A 17,102-nucleotide genomic window follows, 5' to 3' on the forward strand; every position below is an offset into this window, starting at 1 on the left:
TAGAGGGGTAGGGGTAGGGAGTTGCAACAGTACTAAGCATTGTACCACTGTGCCGCTCCAGCATTAAGTATTCCATTCACAAACACCCACTCCTTGCACCACCGAAGCACAGTGGTAGCAGTGTGTGCCATCCACAAGATACACAGCAGTAATTCTCCAAGTCTCTTTCCGCTGAATCTTCCAAAATCATGGCCGTTATCATCTCGGAGGACAAGGGCAGCAGATACCCGGGAACACCATTATCTGGATGTTCCCCTCCAAGTTACTCAGCATCCTGAGATGGAAATATTTCGGCAGTTCCTTCAGTGTCGCTCTGTCAAAATGGTGGAACTTCTTCCCTAAGAGCCCTGTGTGTACGTACACCTCACGGACTGCAGAGTTTCAAGCAGGAGACTCACAACCATCTTCAGAAGGGGGCAAATAGGGATTGGCAGTGAATGCTGGCCTGCCAGCGATATCCCCATTCTATAAGTGAATAAAAATAATAATAGCTCACTATTACAGTTAAGCGCAGTGTCCAGGACCCGCAGCTGCTGGTGTATCACCGAATTTAGGAAAGTATTAAATAATAACCAGAGAACTGGAGAATCCCGCTCCTCTGGAGAAATGACCTGATATCATTAATCCACTGCAGAGCTGAAATCAGGCCTCGGTTTCACCACTTCTTTGGAAGACAGTGAAATACTGCACCGATGGAATGGCCCGGATTCTGGGGTTTAATCCCTGATGGGTAATCGACCCTACACTCTTTGAACTCAGATTTTGGCCGAACTACATGGCAGAGTTACCAATGTTTCTCCGTTGTGAATAATCAAGTGAACAAGTTCAATCGTGCTGTTTGATTCTTACTTTCTTCGTGGCTATTGGTAACAACAGTATTGGAAGTGATATTGAGAACAAACATGGTTACAGTAATGTCACTTGCTCACTGAATAAGTCATTTATTTTTGTGCTCTTCCAGATCAAACTAAATGCCTTACAAGTCGACATGATTCCTCGACAGAATCAAATGACACGGAAAACGGTATGTACTTTAATCAACATTAATCAAAGGAAAACACTTGCAAATAGACAGATTGATAAATGGACAGATAGACAGGGAGACAGAGCCGGAGATCGAACGATAAACATATAGTGAGATGGGGAGAAAGATAGATTGTCACACAGAGTGAAGGAGAAATATACAAATCGAGGGATGGGGAGGAGGGGGTGGTGGGTGGTGGGAAGAAGGTGAGGGAGAGAGAGAGAGTGTGTGAAAGAAAGAGACAGAGAGAGAGAGGTACTGAGTGAAAGAGAGATGAAGATAGATGGACAGGCAGGCAGGTGGGCCGGTGGACAGACAGACGGACAGGATGGACAGACGGACAAAGTCAAGCAGTTAGATAATGAAAAAACACACACGCATTAGTGGTTTCAGTTGTTTTTCATTTCCAAATGATATATGTATCAAACCAGATCTATCTTTTGTTTCTCTCATTTTGGCAGATCGGCTGAGGGTGAACTTTTTGTCATTGACGGTGATGGGGCTGAGAATTTTGTTTTTCAAGAGCATTGTCTTCAATGTCCTGATGACGGCCAGGGTGTGGCTATTCTGAGGTAAGATCGGTCACCTAAATACGTGCCCAGAAAGACAAAGTGTGATGGACACAGTCCATTGACGGGATCTCGGGAGGCCACTGTTAAGGCAGGCGCTGCAGCTAACCCGTGGAGTGAACAGGAACTTGGATACATTTAGACAAACGAACTCTTACCAAGCGCTCCATCCTCATCGCTTTTCATCCCGGTCCCTCCAACTCCCGCCCCCCAATCGCAGCCTTGACTTCTTAAACCTCTCCAGAGTTGTGTTTAATTATGGGTTTCACTGATAGACTAGCCTTTTACACCCATTCTCTGGTCTTGAGCTGTGTTGCTTTTTCAGAGAGTCGGTGCAGGCTCTATGGGCCAACTCGCATCCCTCTGCACTGTAGGGGTTCTTGTGTACTTGCACTGGCTTCTGAGAATATTAATGGGGAACGTTAATGGAGACCCTAAAGATAAAACGTGTTATTTTCTTGCTGATCTTTGATGTACTAACACTGTTATTCCTTTCATTCCAAACAGAACTGCATTGGACGATTAAATGGATTCAGGAGTGAACTCACGGACTGGGACATCAAAATCCAGACACTTCCTGATCATAGATTCCACTTCAAGCAATTCAAACTCGCTTGTTTTAAATGGCGGCTTAACTTTTAAATACCCTCATTTCGGGAACTTTTTCCCACTGTTATTTTGATTTGAAACTCGTGGATCTGTATGATTTATACTCCTTATGTACATAAACATTTCAATTATGTATTTCAGCAACAGTGTTGAGCTAACATTTATACGGTCTCTGCCTGCATTAGTGTCGGAGACATTTTTGAAAACAGCATTTTCAATTTTAGGGCGTATAGAACTTCGATTTTTATATTCTTTGCTTGGAATAATACCATCCCATTGCATAGGAAGCAGCCACTCAGCCCACAGTGACAGTGCCAGCCCCTTTACAGGGCAATCTAGCTAATGGCACCTCACCTTTCCCTTTTGTTTGTTTTATTCTGTTAGTTATTTGAAACGTTCTATTTTTATTGCATGCAATTTAAGAGTGTAAGATATATTTAATCAGCAAGGGTCTGATTGGATTTTCATCAAACTCAATAACTCAGTAGTTAGATTTGAATGGTGAGTAGGTAAGCTGGGTTTAAAATGACCCCTAACTGATCCACTCAGTTTTTGTCAGTCTCTATTTTCCTTTTTTTAGTATTTCAAGAGCGAGTGGAGGGAAGGGTGAGTTTGACAGCCTGGAGTTACTTCTCTGAATCAAAGGAAGTCGATCAGAGCGAGTATCAGGCGGCTAGTGGGATGCCACCCGCTTTTAGATTGTAGCCAAGGTGATATTCTCACTCCCGGACTGAATCCTGGACTCCAGATTTTCCTCCCAGTGTCACGGAGGCACCAAACCCCAGTCCTGTACATCCGGGTCCTTAGAGATAACCGAGCCACCCTGTGTCACTGTGCAGAGTTTTATCATTACACTGCATTTCACAAATAAGATCAACAAGAGTTTTTGAATATCTCACCATTAGCTTAACCTAAAATCCGGTTATTGCTCTCAGGTTATTTCACAGATGGGACATTCATACACATTTAAGATCACCCGGTCAGTCAGGGGAAGTGAGAGTTATGGGGATAAGGTGGTAAAGTGGAGTTGAGGATAATATCAAACCAGCCATGACTTCATTGAAAGGCGCAACAAACCCGGGGGGCTGAATGGTCACTTCTGCGCCTCCGTCTTATGCTCCTCTGGTTCGTTAATCACACCTTTGTGCATATCTGTAACCTTGTACTTTTGTCATGTGCGTTGCTATTAATATTCAATAAACCTGCAGTCTTTACTGAAGGATATCTTCTGTCTCTTTGTTAACGCGATGGTAAAATATGCATTTGGTTTGGTCGACAGAGCGCACTTGACGTCGCGCAGCACAAATGGAGGCCATTCGGTCCATCATGAGGATACCAGCTCCCCATAGCAGATCCCACCAATTGGAACAATTGAAAGTCCGCAGGTTTGAACCCCTGGTCTCAGGGCTGAGGTCCATTCGTTCGATAGCCTTTCCAGTACAAAGAACAAAGAACAAAGAAAATTACAGCACAGGAACAGGCCCTTCGGCCCTCCGAGCCTGCACCAACCATATTGCCCGACTGAACTAAAACCCCCTACCTCCCGGGGAGCATATCCCTCTATTTCCATCCTATACATGTACTTGTCAAGACACCCCTTAAAACTCACTTATGTATCCGCTTCCACTACCTCCCCCATCAGCGAGCTCCAGGTACCCTCCACCTTTTGTGGAAAAAAACTTGCCTCGTATATCTCCTTTAAACCTTGTTGCTCACACCTTAAACCTATGCCCCCTAGTAATTGACCCTTCCACCCTGGGAAAAAGCTTCTGACTATCCACTCTGTCCATGCCTCTCAAAATCTTGTAGCCTCTTATCAGATCACCCCTCAACCTCTATCATTCCAGTGAGAACAACCCACGTTTCTCCAACCTCTCCTCATGACTAATGCCCTTCATACAGCATTCTGGTAAATATTTTGAGTAGCTGCTCCAAAACGTTCACTTTTTGCTGGTAGTGTAGCGACCAGGATTGAAGACTGTATTCTAAGTGCGGCCTCACCAAGCTTCTGCAAAGCTGCAAACTGACTTGCCAATTTTTCAACTCATGCCCTGGCCAAGGAAGGCAAGCATGCCGTAAGCCTTCTTGACTGCTTCTCCACCTGCATTGCCACTTTCAGTGACCTGTGTACCTGTACACCCAGATCCCTCGGCCTATCAATACACTTAAGGATTCGGCCATTTACTTATATTTCCTATCTGTATTGGACCTTCCAGAATGCATCATCTCACATTTGTGCAGATTAAGCTCCATCTGCTATCCCTTTGATCAAGCCTCCAATGGATCTATATCCCGCTGTATGCTCTGATGGTGGTCATCGCTTTCCACAAATCTACGAACCTTTGTGTCGTTTTCAAACTTACTAATCAATTCAGTTACATTTTCTATATATATTACAAACAGCAATGGTGCCAGCAGTCATCCCTGAGGAACGACCTTGTCAAAGCCCTCCAGTCAGAAATGTTTTGCTTTGGTGGTCTCATCATTATGCTGCCGTCTCCGTACTACCCCCACCCCCCAGCTTCTTCCCTCCCCAACCCGTCTTAAAATATAACAACGAGAAACATTGGGAATTAAGGAAATGGAAGAGGGGAAGCTTCCTAATAGGAATGACGGAATTGAGGAGCTAACCCCACCAGGCTGGGAAAGCGAGAAGAATCCCAAAATGTTCCCAACACCCAAAGATAAACTCTGCTCCTGCGCCTGGTTTAACTACATCGGCTGCAGTGGTAATTCGGGTCATTAGGGATGGGCTATAAATGTTGGCCAGGCCAACGATTCCCACACACAATGTATTTGTTACTTCACTCATTGATAAGTGCATTGTGGGCAGGGCCAGAATGTATTTCCCATCCCGAATCACCATTGAACCCTATGGATTATGTTGACCGGGGTGTTGTACTTAACGTCTCATGTACTGAATCAGATGGGTTTCAGTAACAATTGACTCATGGTTCGATTGTTGAATTCCAGATTGTTTTTATTGAATTCAGGATTCTCTAACTGCCATGGCTGGAATTCAATCCTCATGTATGCTCAAAGCATTAGCTCTGGCTTTCTGGATTAATCATCATGCCGTTATAAGATAACGTTATAACACCCCTGAAGGGGAAGTGGGGAACAATTTATCATGATGGGTTTTGTGTCCGTGTTAAAATAGAATCGTAGAAATAATACATTGCAGAAAGAGGCCATTCGGTCCATCGACTCTGCACTGACTCTCTGAAAGAGAAATCAATCCAGACCCTCCCCTCTGCCCACGGTCAATCCTGTACATCTGTGGGACACAAAGGTACATTTTGGCATGGCCAATACACCCAAACTGCACATCCTTGGACTGAGGTAGGAGACTAGAGCATCCGGATAAAACCGATGCAGATACGGGGAGAACGTGCAAATTTAATACAGGCAGCTACCCAAGGCTGGATTCGAACCAGTGTCTCTGGCACTGCAGAGCTAACCACAGTGCTTAGGACTCTGGATGACTTGCCCAGAGACCGTTCCTCCTAGCATCAAACTTTAGTGTGACTGTTCAACCTGTACTTGGTATTTTAAGCGGAATGATCCAGGAATGACACAAATTACATTCTCAGTCCCGAAGTTCATGCTCTGCAAATACTATCAGGTGTTGATTTTCTTTTGCTTCTTGGCAGCAGGAGGGTTAATCGCCTTTGGGTTGCTTATTTTGATAGAAACTGTTGAGATGTAATGATACATGCGTTCACTGCTGATTGGGGGAACCAGGGTCTGGTTGACAAGGCGACCAACGGCAGAATGGAGTCCGCCGAGTGTGCGGTTTCACTCAACAGGTCGCTGAGCCTCTCAGTTTGTTCAAAGATCAGAACTTGTGGTTTAATCACCCGGGACTGGAAACTCCAGCAGTGAGATGGCAGTTAGTCAGAGCCGGGGGGAGTGGTGAGAGGCCAGGTGTTGCCAACTGTCGACAAGCCTGAATCTTTTCAGAGGCTTTCCCAGCGACTGAAGCTGCAGGAGATTTCTGCAGAAGACAGTTCCAAAGGCACACAGGTCTCTGAAAGGAGAAACAATTATTTTATTCGCTCCCTTTCTAATCTGTCCCGCGAAGGTTAAACATTCTATCAGCTTCCACTCTCACACCGCTGCCCCCATCACCCCTCCGACCCCCACAACCCCCACACTCCTTCAAAGGACCATATATGTTTCAAAACATCATCACTCAATCTTCTGTACTCCATTGGACTCTGTCCGATCTTTCCTCGTATCACCCCGTCCCAAGTCCCCACTCAAGTGGAGCGCCTTAAGCAAGACAATCTGTGTTCTTTACACAGTCTGGCCTTCATGTGACTCCTGACACACAACATTTTTATTCATTCATGGAACATGGGAGTTTATTGTCCACTCCAGTTGCCCTTGGAGGGCAGTTGACAGTCAACCACATTGATGTGGCTCTGGACTCACGTGTTGGCCTAACCTGGTAAGCACGGCAGATTTCCTTCCCTAAAGGAGATAGTGACCCAGATGTTCTTTTTTCTCTGACAATTGACAAAGATTTCACTGTCATCAGTAGATTCAAAATTTCAGGGTTTTTTATTGAATTGTGTTTCAAGCACGGGACCCCAGAAGATTGACTGAGTTTTTGGATTGATACTCAAGATATAATATCACCACACATTCCGTCCCCTGGTTGACTGTGAACCATAATCTGAGATGGCCATTAGCAAACCATATCTGACAGCGTGTGTATCTATGTGTGTGTGTGTGTTGCGTATCTGTGTGTGCGCATGTGTGCGTTTCTGTCTGTGTGTCATTTTGCCTGAGACAATCTGCCTGTCTTTGTCCACGTCTGTGTTTGTGTGTGTGTGTGTCTGTCAGCTTTTGTCTAACAGTTTGCGTTGTTGTCTGAGTGTGTGTGCATGTCTGATTGTGATCCTTTCTGTGCGCTTGTTTGTTTCAGTGTGTGCATGTGCATGTGTGAAATTATGTGTGCGTGAGAGTGTGTGTGTGTGTGACAGAGAGAGAGAGAGAGAGATTGCCCACACACACACACACACACACACACACACTCTCACGCACACATACTTTCACACACGCACATACACATACTCAAACAAACAAGCACACAAAAAAGATCATACTCAGACATGCCCACTGTTCAAGGGCAATCAGAAAGAGCAACACAAAACCAGAAAATGCTGGAACAGTTCTGCAGCTCTGACATCATCTGTGAAGAGAGAATAGTGTTAGCGTTTCGAGTCCGGATGGCCCTTACGAATTGTCATCGAGGCTCTAAACTTTGGTTCTATTTTTTCTCCGCAGATACTGTCAGACCCACTGAGATGTTCCAGAATGTTCGTTTTTTTTTTGTTTTGGATTAACGAATCCGCAGTAATTTGTGTTTCGGACCAGTAACAATTTTTGGCTTTGCGAACAACACTCATAGACAAATGAATGAAAATTATTAAGGAAGAATCTAAGAATTGACAAGTTCCTGTTTAGCCGATTCTTCAGGCAGCAACCGTTAATGAATCAAATGAAAGTGTTACACTGCATTCAATCCTGTTACTCATCCGGTTTATATATTCGAAACCGAGCTAACTCGGCCTAACGAGCACCATTTTGCTATCTCAATGAGCTAAAAAAAAGATTGTATTTGCCGTTGACACATGTCCCACTGCATGTTATATTTTCGATTCTGTAATCATTCTCTTTTGAAAGTCACCCCAGAAAATGTTTACTCTGGTCTTTGAAACAATGAATCCCAGAGCCGAACAGTTGGCGATGTAAACCCGAATCGCTCATCATCGATTTCAGGAACAGTTCTTGCTACATCTCTTACACGTGCACCTTACTAAGCCACCATGAAAGTTTAATATGTATACAGTAACATACAGGCTCCTGAGAAGTAACAGTTTGTCACTTGGCCTCTCTCTCCCTGCTCTGCCAGTAAACAAGATTATGGCTGATCTTATTATAAGCTTCTGCCAACCCTAAACACATTTCACCCTTCTTGTTTACTAAGAATCTAGCTCCTTCTGCCTTTAAAAATATTGAGAGACTGCTTCCACTGCCTTCTGAGGGGCACATGACCCTCTGAGAGGAAAACCTCCCGCTCTTCACTCTCCTAAATGTGGGACCCCCTTTTTTTAAAGAGTGTCCTTGGGGTTTCACTGGAGCATTGCAGCAGGATAAGGAGGGACTCGTAGGCAGGAAGAGCGAGGATGAAAACAGGCTGTGAGTTGGAATTCTCGAAATGAGCCACACATTTCTTCTCAGGGAAGAAACCAGCGTAGGCCAAAGTGCAGCAATTCAGACAAAAACAGGAAACGCTGCCTGCATTAAGCCAGTCAGTAACTGTGCAAGTGAGAAACCGAGTTCAGGTTTCAGACTGATGTCTTTGTTATGAGGGCTGGAAAATGTAAGAGATGAAGAGTTATTTTTATTCTTCTGCCCCATGTGGTTGTTGTAAACTCTCGCCTCTTGTCTAAATAAATATTTCAGAAGATCGGTAAATATTGGCCACATTTCTCTCGGTCTTGTCTCACACACAGTCCAGGTTGTAGGCAGATTTCCTTTCTGAAAGAACATAAAAACTAGAAGCAGAAATAGGCCATCAGGTTAAAGGAAAACTGAACATGCAATGAGCCTGAGCTACTATAACTGCTTCAGTGCAAGTAAGACCAGAACCTTGCCGTCATGGAGTATAGTGGGCAATCCCTCTCTCTCTCTCTCTCTGTCTGACACACACACACACACACACACACACTCACGCACAAATACTTTCACACACGCACATACACATACTCAAACAAACAAGCACACAGAAAAGATCACACTCAGACGTGCACACACACTCAGGCAACAACGCAAACTCTCTTAGACAAAAGCTGACAGACACACACACACACACACACACACACACACAAACACAGGCGTGGACAAAGACAGACAGATTGTCTCAGGCAAAATGACCCAGAGACATAAATGCACACATGTACATACACACATACAGACACACACACACACACACAGATACACACGCTGTTAGATAAACACACACGGACGCGCACTGATACACACTGACAAACAAACACAGACACACACACTTTCAGACAACACATAAATAAAGACACTCAAACAAGGACACAGAAGCACAGACACTCACAGAGCAGACACAAATGTTCAGACAAACTCAGACACACATTCACACACACCACCTCTCAGCTAAATATATACACTCAGATAAACAAACAGGCACAGCCACACACAAACAGAGTTTCCAAAATCGTATGCACGGGTGCACCTACACAGAGTCAAATACAGGCACTGCTTTCTGTTAGCCCTATTGATGGGGGGATGGAGGAGTGAGCTGGTTTTTAATAAGAAACAAGAGGAAAAATGAAGATATTTTTTGAGACAAAGCTGATTTTTCCGGATACTCCCACCTGCCCCGTGTTCCACCCAAATACATTTGCCCCAGTGTCAGCATGGTGGTCCAGTGGTTAACACTGCAGCTTCACTGTGCTAGGGACCTGAGGGTCATTTGCACGTTGTCCCCGTGTCTATGTGGGCTTCCTTCCCCAGTCTGAAAGATGTGCTGGGTTAGGGGACATTGGGCCATGCTTAAATTCTCCCTCAGTGTTACCCCAACAGGAATGTGGAGACTAGGGGAATTCTCACAGTATCTTCACTGCAGTGTTAATGTAAGCCGACTTAATAGTGACACTAATAAACAAACTTAAACTACAGGTCTCGGTGCTGCTGTGACAATGCACCCTCTTGTTTAAACACTCTGCAATGCTGAGACTGGGGAGAGGAGTGAACAACAGGGAGCAGCATTGCAGCTTCTCTCCCCCCATTGAAACTGGGATTGTTGCTCCATCTGCTGCACCATCCCCACCACATCCACTGGGGGGCAATCTGGACAATGGGCAGCAGGCAGACCTCACTGCGCCTGCGCCACAATCACACCCACCGCCAGCGGCGGCCATCTTTCGTTGCCAGGGGAGACGGCCGGCGGCCATCTTGCGTTGCCAGGGGAGATGGCGTCCCGCGCGCTGCACTCTGGGGGAATTCCCCTCCTGCACATGCGCCCAGACAGTTCCATTTGAATCTTTTAATATTTTGAATCTTGATGATTATTATTCACATCCTCACCCGTCAGACTTTCGGTTCCTTCTCCATTCGGGGAAATCGTTTCTGTTTTTTATTCCGTCTGTTTTTCAATCACACCCGCGCGGTGCGCTCTGGGAAAATACTACAGCACATGCGCGGTTCCGCCACCTGCCTCTTTATGAAAATATGTATTTTATTTAATTTTAATTCCGCTCCTGGCGGGATTTCCGGGTGGGAATTTCTCTCACTTTCTACATTTCTGAACCGCCGCTTTTTCCTCGATGGGGGGTGGGGTTGGCAGTGACGTCACGGCAACATGGCGGCTGCCCCACCTCTCTGCAGGACCCGGATGTTCCGCCAACGAGCAGCATCCGGGCCGGAGTGGGCAAGAGGTGACACTGGGCCGAGCAGCGCCCGGGCGTGTTACAGCGACCCCCGGTGGTCAGGAAGGGAAATAGCAGCAGCACAGTCTCTGCCCAAAGGCTTCCCCAGTTCAGCTGCTCAGAGAAACTGGGAACCTCTTCAACTGGAAACTTCAGCTTCTCACATTCACCCCCTGTGTTCAGTCATTGTTTAATAGACAAGCTCTGTAGGGAAATCAGAAACAACTTGTTCACATTAAAAGGGGATGGGAATCTGGAACATTCTGCTCAAAAAGCTCTGCTCGCCCTGAAATTTCAATTGAAATGTTCAAGATGAGAATTTATAGATACAAGTCATGTTGCATGTGGAACGCTCATGATGCCACAATAAGATCAGTATAGACATCTCACAGGGTTGTGTGAGTGGAGAAGATGTCAGAGGTGGAGTGGTTAAATATAGAGCTACGGAGTCTGAAGCTCAGTTTTGGGTAAAGAAAAACGGCAGTACAAAGAACAAAGAAAATTACAGCCCAGGATCATGCCATTCGGCCCTTCAAACCTTCACTGGCCATGCTGCCCCACTTAACTAAAACCCCTGATCCTTCCGGGACCATATCCCTGTATTCCCATCCTATTCATGTACTTGTCAACTGACTTAAAAGTCGCAACTGCATCCGCTTCTACTATCTCTCCCCGGCAGCGAGTTCCAGGAACCCACTACTCTCTGTGCAAACAATCTGCCATGTCCATCTCCTTTAAACCTTGCCCCTCGCACCTTAAAGCATGCCTTCAGCGGCCGGGCCATTTTGTTCCTGAACATTATCTGAATCTCGATGTTACACCCAAAGTATCTTCGCTCTGGCCTCAGCCTCAAATGCTTTGTGTCAAATAACAAATGATAAATTGTTTGATGCATTGCCAGGAAAGAAACGTTCCTATTTTGACATCTGCACATGTCAGCAAGTCATCCAGTCTACAAGACCATTTAATAGGTTTAGGTGCAGACTAACATAGTTAATCACCATCTGAAACATGCTAGCGTGAGGGAAGTCTGTATGATTTCAGTTTGGTGCTGAATATTATCAGAATCTCGATGTTACAGTCATATTATCTTTGCACTGACCTCAGCTTGAAATGCTTTCTCCAAAATCAGAAATGCTGAATTTTATGAAAAAATTGACAAAATTGTGTAAATTCACAAAGACATGTTGAATTTTGTCCAAAATGTATTTGCGGTTAGCATTTATTTAATATCCTAATCTTATTGAATGATTTTTTTTCCGAAAAGGTAACGTAAAATAGTCGGTCGATGTTCATTAGCAATCTCCTAACATTACCTTCTCCAGAGAAGCTGAAAATATGCTTGCCAACATTTGTCTGAATAAATATAAAGATATTAAATGCTTTTTTCATCGAAAGTAACAAGGAATTTATAAGCACCTTTTAAAGGTTTGTACTGAGCCAACCAGGAGTCAAACCTGGAATTTTCAGATCCGTAGTACAGACGCGTTATCCATTGCGCCACTGGCCCACGCGTGGTTGTTAGGATAGTTGTTACATATTAGCTCGATGTTTCGAAAGTTTCAGGCACAAGAGCTGTCAGAAAGTTTGCTTTTACTTGTGAGGAAAAGGTCCATTATTGAGATTGTCTTTATTCATTTACTACCAATCCTAATTGCCCTTGAGTTGAGTAACAGCAGTTGAACAGGCTGTCAATTTTTTCTTTCGATTAGGATTTGGTGATAAGAACATAAGAACATAAGAAATAGGAGCAGGAGTAGGCCATCCAGCCCTTCGAGCCTGCCCCGCCATTCAATAAGATCATGGCTGATCTGTCGCTGCTCAGTTCCACTTTCCCGCCCTCTCCCCATAACCCTTAATCCCCTCTCCTATCAAAAACCCATCAACCCGCGTCTTAAAAATATTTAGCGAGGCAGCCTCCACCACTTCAACGGGCAGAGAATTCCAGAGATTCACCACCCTTTGAGTGAAGAAGTTCCTCCTCAACTCCGTTCTAAACCGCCCCCCTTTTATCTTGAGGCTGTGCCCCCGAGTCCTATTGTCTTTTTTGAGCGGGAAGAGTCTTTCCACCTCTATCCTATCCATCCCATTCATCATCTTATACGTCTCAATGAGATCTCCTCTCATTCTTCTAAACTCTAACGAGTACAAGCCCAGTTTATTCAGCTTCTCCTCATAGCTCAACCCCCTCAACTCCGGTATCAGCCTAGTAAACCTCCTCTGCACTCCCTCCAAGGCCAAAATATCTTTGCGCAGGTGCGGCGCCCAAAAATGCACACAGTACTCCAGTTGCGGCCTCACCAATGCCCTACACAGCCGCAGCAAGACCTCCCTACTTTTATATTCAATCCCTAAAAACTTAAACGAAAACCTAAACGATAAACTTAAACGAAACGCCCTTCAGCCAATCCATCATCTGTATTTGCAAATTAAAACAAGGTTCTGCCGAGATTCGAACTCGGATCGCTGGATTCAGAGTCCAGAGTGCTCACCATTACACCACGGAACCCAACACATGGCGAAACTTGAAAATCGTGGATCAATACTTGTGCCAATTTGAACAGCAGGGATAAATACCAGTCCCGTTGTACAATTATTCATATTTATATTTCCCTTGCTGGTTCCTCCTGTAAAAGCGAGTAGGCTCCCTTCCACTGCATTAAATTTCATTGTAACTGACCACATTCAAACGCCAATGTTTGCATCGAATTGATATAAACCTTACTGCAGTGAATCCACTGAACAACATCAGCTTTTCACAGCTCTGCTTTCATCACACTGGAAGCCAATGTGAAAAATATAAACAATTTCAAATCTTAACAGACAGGAAGGAGTGTGTGGGTGCGGACAATCGGCGCTGTGCACATTCCTGTAACCAGTATCTGGGAGAATCAGGTCGATGGGATCCTTGTGGTCTCGTGGTTAGGATTCGGTTCTTTCAGATGTCGCAGACTGGCCTCGATATATGAAGATTTAATGCATTTTTTAATGTAAGAGTAAAACGTTTTGGGGTTTTAAGAACATAAGAACATAAGAAATAGGAGCAGGAGTAGGCCATCTAGCCCTTCGAGCCTGCCCCGCCATTCAATAAGATCATGGCTGATCTGTTGTGGCTCAGTTCCACTTTCCGGCCCTCTCCCCATAACCCTTAATCCCCTCTCTTATCAAGAACCCATCAACCCGCTTCTTAAAAATATTTAGCGAGGCAGCCTCCACCACTTGCCAAGGACTTCTCATGCCCCCTACTAGCTCTCCTAAGCCCTATTTTTCAACTCATTCCGAGCTAACTTGTAACCCTATATCCGTGTTATCAAGTGTTGAACGTGGAAGTTTGGCCTGGTGTCGCACTGGGTACCAGCTTTAAAGAAATGTAGCAACTTAAAGCTTTTGCAGAATGGCATGATGCGTATTGTAGTGATATGAGTTGAGTGTAAGAGACAGTGTGCAAATGGTTTGAACACGTTTTAAGCGTGTTTAGACTGATGTGGTGAAAGCAGAGGCGTATTTAGGAGAATGAGGCGGTGTGAGAGGGACTGTTGCAGATTGCTTGTGTTTTGGAGGAAGGCTGAAAGTTTGAGATGTGGTTATGAATGAAAGGAAGGTGTTGAACAGTATGAGAGGCTTGTGCAATGTTGAGTGTGAGATTTGAGTGAGAGCATTTGTGGGCATTTGGGGAACGAAAGGATAAAGTCAGAAAATTACAATGCTGCTGAGTGTGAAGGAAGAGAGAGCATGTGGGGAGTAGTAGCAGCAAGAGTAGCATTGGTGGTTCAGTGGTAGAATTCTCGCCTGCCACGCGGGAGGCCCGGGTTCGATTCCCGGCCAATGCAAAGCTTCTTCTTTCTCCGTTTACTCTGTAAGTTGACGCGAATCTCCTGTCAAAATTAGGAGAAAACAAGGGAAATATTAAGTATTGGAACAAATCGCGAGGGAAATGGATCACAATATTCGGAAGGAGGTGTCGTTGTGAATGGTGTTATTGATGATTGAGTGGAAAGTATTGGATCGTTGGGCTACTGGTGGTTCGTTCTCCTTCCCTCCCGTTGAATTCCTGCCTGTGATAAGAAACATGGATTCATTTTACCTGCCCGTTCATAGGAGAAAGGGAATAATCAACACACTACAGCAGTGCTGCGGGATCAACGGAACTAAAGAGACTTGTATAGAATTGTAAACAGTGCGGTCATGCTGCAGTTCCGGAACAGGTTTTCAGAAATAGAATTGTGGTCATTGACACACTAGTTTAGAATATATGTGATTGCTGTTGTCTCAGTCTCTGTGGCGCAATTGGTCAGCGCGTTCGGCTGTTAACCGAAAGGTTGGTGGTTCGAGACCACCCAGGGACGCATTTTTGCTATTTCTCTCAGTATCAGCATTCACGGGTAAATAGTTGACTGCTTCAACTCATTGAAAAGTTTGGAACGACGAGAGAGAATTTGGTCGTGTACAAGCCGAGACATTGTGTGTACCTCTGATTCTGTGCGTGCCCTTGTATCTTTCGAGTTACCAGGATCTCCACATGTCTGCGTCTGAATCTAGTGTGCGCCTGAATCTGTGTGTGTGTGTGTGTGTGTGTGTGTGTGTGTGTGTCTATCCCTGAAAATGTCTGATTCTTTGCACCTTTTTTAAGACTAAACCGTGGAAATGTCTGATAAACGAATTGCAGAGGGCAGCAATGTTTACCCACTAAGATTCTGAATTTGATTACCGTCTGATAACTGCATCGAATGTGCAATTTGAAGTTTCAAATAATCCCGACTTCAATCTCCAGACATTATCTCCCAATGGGAAATGAAGAACACGATTTATCTGCGGTGCCTGGTTATAAAAAGGGCGAATACGCCAGCCGAGAGCCTTCTACAAACTCCAATCTCGGACAATATCGTTCAATATTTATATTTCAGTAACTGGTTCGCAGACTCACAAGCCCCAGCGCCTGCAGTCTCTGTGTTCTCTGTGTGTGTGGTCCGCCAGCAGATGGCGGTGATGTATCATTTTAATCACAAGGTTAGTGCAGCAGGTTTGAGGAGATATTTGAGGACAATTTATTTCCCTGTTTCCATGGAAAGGGAATAATCAGTAAAGCAATGGCATTAATATCTCTGTCAGTAACATTCACAGGAAAATCTGGCAGAAGGATAGCGAATTTAATACTTGCATTCATATTTACCTTCCCGCTCGTGAACATGTCGATTACCAGCTAATTATTGAATAACCTTACATTTTAGTGATTTAAAGATTTGTCTATTTTATCATCCAGACATTATCAAATAATATTTCATTATAATTGGATACATGCCTCTTTTTCGCTGGATTTTCCATTCCTCTGCGCTCATTTTTTTCCTTAGTCCGTTCAGAAATCCAGCCGAACCCTGCCTCTATAATATGTTCTGTGTATATGTAAATATAGTTCCTTGTTATAATTTTTGACTTCAGCACAATTCGAGCCCTAACTCACTCTGATCTATAACACAATTTCATCCACACAATTATATTGCACTTTTTAGTTAACATCCATCTATTCTTCTCGCTCTTTGTTCGATTCCATCTATTAGACACATTTGATAGAAAAACAGTTAGTGAAAAAGTGTCTTCTTTTTTAGTGATACACGGGTGTCTTCAGTAGTGCATGACATAGAGCCTAGCACAATAATATCTGAGATGGAGCCTAATGTAACGTAAGTGGACTCTTGACTAAGTAATAATAGTTCAGAGACGATGATTTGTAGCATTTATCATGGCATGTCCACATGTATTAATAAATGAAGCGGCATGTAATGTAGTGTAAACAGTGCAAAGTCTATTGCAATAATGATTCAAATGAGTCAAACGCAGTATATAAAGAGACATGGCCTAGTGCATTACTGTACAAGACTGCACCAAATGTGTGACTGTAGTGAACACTGCCATGAACAGTCATAAATGAGACAGGGTGAATTGTAGCTGTTATAGAAGCAAAGCCCAGTGCATGAATAATGAAATTAAGCTTCAGATTGCGTGATCATTGGTCACAAACTGGTTTGGTTGCTGTTTCAGTCTCTGTGGCGCAATTGGTCAGCGCGTTCGGCTATTAACCGAAAGGTTAGTGTGTCGAAACCACTCAGGGACGGAATTTAACTATTTCCTCACCATCAGCATTCACGGTTAAACAGTTGCCTGTTGGCAATGGGTCCGTGGGTGCCAATAAAAATTAGCTGTCAATTGTTCCCGGCTGTACTGTTATCTGGTATTACCAACATTATTTAATGGCGATTGACTTCAAACATATTACATATAACATTATATATACATATATATATACCTGTACACCATTACATATATAAATGCTTCCATTATACCTTTAAACATAAAAAAAATACAATTGAAAAATGAACTTGTGGCTGAGCATTTGTTCCAATTCCATATTCCTGCTTCCATTCATTCCTG

The 17,102-nt window shown here is 44.1% G+C and overlaps 1 long non-coding RNA gene and 4 other non-coding genes across 5 annotated transcripts in view; 4 read left to right on the forward strand and 1 right to left on the reverse strand.

The window, feature by feature from the left end:
- Positions 1-17,102, forward strand: part of LOC145362544 (uncharacterized) — a 538,269-nt gene that overhangs the window by 115,446 nt on the left and 405,721 nt on the right. The window lies entirely within an intron of this gene.
- trnaq-cug (transfer RNA glutamine (anticodon CUG)) lies at positions 13,114-13,185 on the reverse strand. The gene has a single exon. It is a non-coding gene; the product is annotated as a tRNA-Gln (tRNA).
- On the forward strand, positions 14,436-14,506 carry trnag-gcc (transfer RNA glycine (anticodon GCC)). Its single transcript has one exon. It is a non-coding gene; the product is annotated as a tRNA-Gly (tRNA).
- On the forward strand, positions 14,949-15,022 carry trnan-guu (transfer RNA asparagine (anticodon GUU)). The gene has a single exon. It is a non-coding gene; the product is annotated as a tRNA-Asn (tRNA).
- On the forward strand, positions 16,712-16,785 carry trnan-auu (transfer RNA asparagine (anticodon AUU)). The gene has a single exon. It is a non-coding gene; the product is annotated as a tRNA-Asn (tRNA).

The sequence above is a fragment of the Carcharhinus amblyrhynchos genome, unplaced genomic scaffold (assembly GCF_965287045.1).
Source record: "Carcharhinus amblyrhynchos unplaced genomic scaffold, sCarAmb.v2.hapA scaffold_38, whole genome shotgun sequence".
In the NCBI taxonomy this organism is placed as follows: Eukaryota; Metazoa; Chordata; class Chondrichthyes; order Carcharhiniformes; family Carcharhinidae; genus Carcharhinus; species Carcharhinus amblyrhynchos.